The sequence below is a fragment of the Zea mays genome, chromosome 5 (genome assembly GCF_902167145.1).
Source record: "Zea mays cultivar B73 chromosome 5, Zm-B73-REFERENCE-NAM-5.0, whole genome shotgun sequence".
Taxonomy (NCBI): domain Eukaryota; kingdom Viridiplantae; phylum Streptophyta; class Magnoliopsida; order Poales; family Poaceae; genus Zea; species Zea mays.
Window position 1 is genome coordinate 132,159,648 of NC_050100.1, and position 5,115 is coordinate 132,164,762.

Genomic DNA, 5,115 nt, shown 5'->3' on the forward strand with positions numbered 1-5,115 from the left:
TTTCTTCAAAGCTGGTTTGAGATTCCCTTTGAATAAGATGATTGTTGATGTGCTGAAGAAGTTTGGGATCTACTTTCATCAGCTAACTCCTAACGCTATCGTTAAGCTTAGCGTTTACATTTGGGCTCTCCAAAGCCAAGGAGTGGAACCATTTGCTGAAGGTTTCTGCCGAGTGCACGAGCTGCATTATCAGGCCAAGGCTAGAGGAGATGGGTTACATGAAAACTTCGACTGCTACAATTTTGCCTACCGCAAGACTACAAAATTTCCCGTGATCAGTTACCGAAGCAAGTGGCCAGCTGCCTAGAAATCTGAATGGTTCTACGTCAAAGTTGACGATGATAAAGAGAAGCTGGTTCAGAGTCCGTTAGAGTTGATCTTCGGAGAGACCAGACCCCCGTGCAATATGACACCAGAGGGTCCAACCCAAATTGCGTTGGCTGAATTTAGGGTTATCGCAGAGCACATCGGCACTAGGGACTTAGGGTGTGTTTGGTTGGCTGCCTCAAACGCCACAGCCTAAGGTTAGGCATGCCACACTTCTGTGGGTAAGTGTTTGGTTCGTGACTAACTTTAGGCAGCCACAAAAAGTGTGGCGAGGTTCCCTGAGCTTGCCATACTTTTTTTCGCCGCATCTGGGGCGCTCGTTTTCGATGCCCCAGCACCGCTACGCGCCGCACTTCGCCCCCTTCTCTCCCTCTCATGCCGCTGGTTGATCTCTCGTCATCTCCTCCTCCAAGCACGGATCTTCTCGTCGTCTCCTCCAAGCACGGTGATGTCCCTCGTATTTCTGCCACCCGGTTTTCTTGGCTCCCCTGTATTCTTCTTCGCTCCTCCGCGTAGATCTGCCCGTCGTTTCTTCTTTGATTGTGCGGGCCGACGGCACCACACACGCACCCACCCCCATCCTGCAGCAGATCCGCACGGCACCACACACGCAGATCCCCACGGCACCCTACAGCAGACCTCTGCATTTCACAGTCCCCAGGCCGCTAGGGGCTAGATGGCTAGTCGGAGCGTCGGGCTCTGCTGCTAGGGGTAGCGTCAGGCTCTGCCGTCACATCTAGGAGACGCTTGGTGTGAAGGAGATGTCTGTACGTGCCATGGCATCTAGGAGCTTGGATGGCTGGTGTGAAGGACTAGTACGTTGTCTGTTGAATGCTAGTGATGGCTGGTGTGAAGGAGCAGCAGCAAGCCAAGTACTACTACTCTGAAACTTTGTAAAAATATATCAGGTTCCTGTTTTAGCTGGCCGCTAGCTGATGCAAAGGTGTGCTGGATCAGAAACCTGTTTTAGCAGCTGGAATGTAGGAAAGAATATTTCTTATTTTAGCAGCTGGAATGTAGGAATGCATAGTTCTTCTAATAGTTCTCTCCCTCAGAGCCTAACGATTTATTTTTTTCTTGTGCTTGTGCAGGACCAGGAGCACTGAAATTCTATCTCAACCGGTTCTGCCGACTGGGTAACTTGAATTCTAAAGGTAACTGAAATTCTAGCCTCTGAAACTTGCATTTTGGGTATTTTAAAGATTGTAATTAGTTTCTAATTTGTCTAGATGGGTGTGAAGGAGATGTATCTTCAATATTACAATAGTTACATCCAGTACCTACGAAGAAGAAGGGTGCTTATTTACATTACCATTTGTGTGGTTTTTCTTTGGTACAAACTGAATAGATTACATAGGAAGAGTGTTAAATATGGTCCTTTGTTACAACGAGATTTGGAACGAGAGAGGCGGCTCAACCGGTTGTATAATGGGACAGAAGCCAATTGTATTAGTGAGTTGCGCATGCGCAAATTTGTTTTCCATAGGTTATGTAGCCATTTAAGGTCTCGTAGGTTGTTAGAGGATACTGTCAATGTCTCTGTTGAAGAACAAGTTGCTATGTTCTTAAAGTTTGTTGGTCATAGATGGACAAATAGGTCAGTTGGGTTTGAATTCCTGCGGTCCGGAGAAACAGTTAGCAGGTACTTCAACCTTGTTTTAGATGCTCTATGTGTCATGTCACGTGACCTCATTACCATGAGAACCACAGGGACACATCCAAAGATATCTAGTAGTCCGAGAAGATTTCACCCGTACTTTGAGGTAACATATCTCACACACACATATATAAATGGAATTGATCCTTGTAGTAGGTACTTACAAATCCCCATTTTTCTGTTTGATAGAGATGTGTAGGAGCACTGGATGGCACACATGTACCAGCATGGGTCCCCATTTATATGCAGGATAGGTTTAGAGGTAGAAAACACTACCCAACACAGAATGTGTTAGCTGCCGTGGATTTTGATCTTAGGTTTACATATGTGTTGGCCGGATGGGAAGGATCAGCTCATGACTCATTTGTGCTCCAAGATGCATTGTCACGTCCCTCAGGCTTAAAAATTCCCGAAGGTAGTAGACAAGACACACAACTTACCCTTTTTTGGCTTGTAACATGACTAGCTAATTTTAGTTAAATCCAATTGTAGGTCATTTCTTTCTAGCAGATGCGGGTTATGCAGCACGACCTGGCATATTACCTCCATATAGGGGTGTTCGGTACCATCTTAAGGAGTTTCAAGGTACTAGACGACCAGAGAATCCAAAAGAACTGTTCAACCTTCGACACTCTTCTCTTAGGACAACGATAGAACGTGCATTTGGTACACTCAAAAACAGATTTAAGATACTCACAAGTCAACCGTTCTTCCCTCTCAAAACTCAAGTAAAGATAGTTTTGGCTTGTTGTGCTTTGCACAACTTCATAATAGAGGATGGCACTGATATTTATGTTTATGAAGATGAGGCATGGTTTGGAAGTCTTCCAAGAAGCAGTCGTACCCATGCTGATATGAACAGAGATAATCAACTTTGGGCCACTATGCGTGATCAGCTAGCGCAACAAATGTGGGACGATTGGGATGGAAATTGATCTTTTCTATTGTTGTATGAACCTATTTTATGGTATTATGTTGTTGTACTCAGACCCTATTTATGTTATATTCATGGTATTTTGTACCTTTATTGCTGAAATGTATAGATGAGTAAAGGAAAAGAGAAGATTGAGAGGACCATTGTGTGGGATGAGGATCAAAGCAAGTTTATGCTTGGTTGGTTTACTGACTTCATAAAAGAACAACATGCTGGTTTTAAGATTAAAAAACAACACCACTTCAAGTGTTCCGAGGCATTGAACAGACAATTCAATATGGGGGTCACTGCTACTCAAGTTGAAAGACATTACAGGCATTATAAAGAGAATTGGAAGTTTGTTGCTGCAGCCTTAAGCAAGAGTGGTAATACTTTTGACACAACAAGGTCTATGGTACTCATATCTGAATCAGAGAAAGCTAACCTAAAGGTAATAAACTCTTCGATGTAAATATATAGACATTTTACTGTATATCATGGTAAGGCATTTTTCTAGCTAGAATCTGGTAAAGTCCTGAGATTTCTACTCTTTATTTCTACTTGCCATGCATTCCAGGTGCTTGCTCTGTTCATGTTACTTGCAACTTGAGTAGCAGTTCTTTGTTCATGTTACCTAATTTCTTGATTAGCAATTCTCTATTCATGTTAGGGAGTATCACTTGTGGTTCACATTTTGCTAACATATAAGAAAGTTGGCGCAACCCGTTACTTTACTAAACTGACCCTGTTTATGTTCTATGTTTCTGTATGCAGGATAGGGCAAGGAGGCTCCTTTCTAAGCCTATCAAGTTTTTCAATGAGATGCAGGAGTTGTTTATTGACAGTAGTGCTGATGGCTCTCTAGCTATGGATGCTACAACCTGCATGAATGAAACTCATCCTGGAGATGACAGTGACTTCAATGATGATGTGTGCAGTGACTTCTCCAACTATCCTCAGCCTGTGCATGATCTAGGTGATGATTCTGACACTTTACCATCTCCCAATCACCATCCATCTCAAAGTGTTGATCATAGCTCGTCAAGTTCTGGATTGAAGCGCCCACAAGGAGAGGGTGTACCGACCAAGAGGAATGTTAAACCAAAGAGTCGCACAACAAAGGTAGTAGATGAACTCAGTGCTACTTTGGTAGAACTTCGAAATGATCTGAAGAAGCCACCACCTCCAGCGCCTATGCCTTTTGTTAACCCTGATGCAATGTTGTGGCAAAGGCTTGAGAATATGACAATTACTACTGATCAAAAGTTGATAGTAGGAACATATCTAGCACACAAAGATCAAAAGGGTATGCGTGGTTTCTTATCTGCTGCATCTGACATGACATTTGAGTCATGGGTATTGAAGCATTTAAGTGATTTGGACCTGTGAATCGACTAGGTAATTTTTTTGTACTTTCGGTCATTATAGCTTTATTGTTTGTGCTTATACTAATTTGAGATATTTTGCAATTGTAACAGGTTGATCCAAGCAGGAGGTGAATGTGTGATGGTTGGTTATTTTGCATTTCTTCTAGGTTGATGCATGACGGTTCATGGAGAAGGCTGGTGGTTGTGATAGCTATCACACACTCTTTTGGTTAATAATTAGATACTCTTTTTGTTGAGCAATGTGAACCTTTAATGGTGTTTATGGGTCTTGTGGAGTTGTGATGGGGCTATTATGAAGATGCTATGGCCTGTTATGGATGATTGGACATGTTATGGGCTCTATATATTAATCTGTTATTTTGGTTTCCTCATATTCATCATGTCATGGGGCTATTATGAAGGTTCTTGCAGCTGCTGAAGTGCATCTGTGATATTTGTAAATAAGTTATTGGTAACTGAAATGAAGGAAAGGGATCTAAGATTGGCTTTCTTGGTGAGAACTGGCCATGAAAATTGAGGGACAGTGGTATAATTGTTGCATGCATATATGCTTTTAGGAATTGTTCCATTGAATTTGTTTAGTAAAAAATCTGCAGTCCTTAGATCCATTAGGAATTGTTCCATTGAATTGTTCAACCATGCATATATGCTTCATCGGCAGCAGCCGCCCGATCGTTTGCAGAAAAATTGATATTAGGTTGTCAGGTTGGATGGATGCCATGTAAAATAGCTGTTAAAAAAGTGTGGCACGGATAAGTTAGGCGGTGAACCAAACAGCTACCACACGTTTATAGACGTGCCTAATCTTAGGCGTGGTAGTAATCCAAACA

The 5,115-nt window shown here is 42.5% G+C and overlaps 1 long non-coding RNA gene across 2 annotated transcripts; it reads left to right on the forward strand.

The window, feature by feature from the left end:
- The first annotated feature begins 550 nt into the window (after positions 1-550).
- On the forward strand, positions 551-4,553 carry LOC100276219 (uncharacterized). Of its 2 annotated transcripts, NR_146521.1 has the most exons (3): positions 551-1,481; positions 1,557-1,622; positions 4,376-4,553. It is a non-coding gene; the product is annotated as an uncharacterized lncRNA (long non-coding RNA). The 2 variants fall into 2 exon arrangements; NR_146520.1 differs by lacking the exon at positions 1,557-1,622.
- The last annotated feature ends 562 nt before the right edge of the window (positions 4,554-5,115 follow it).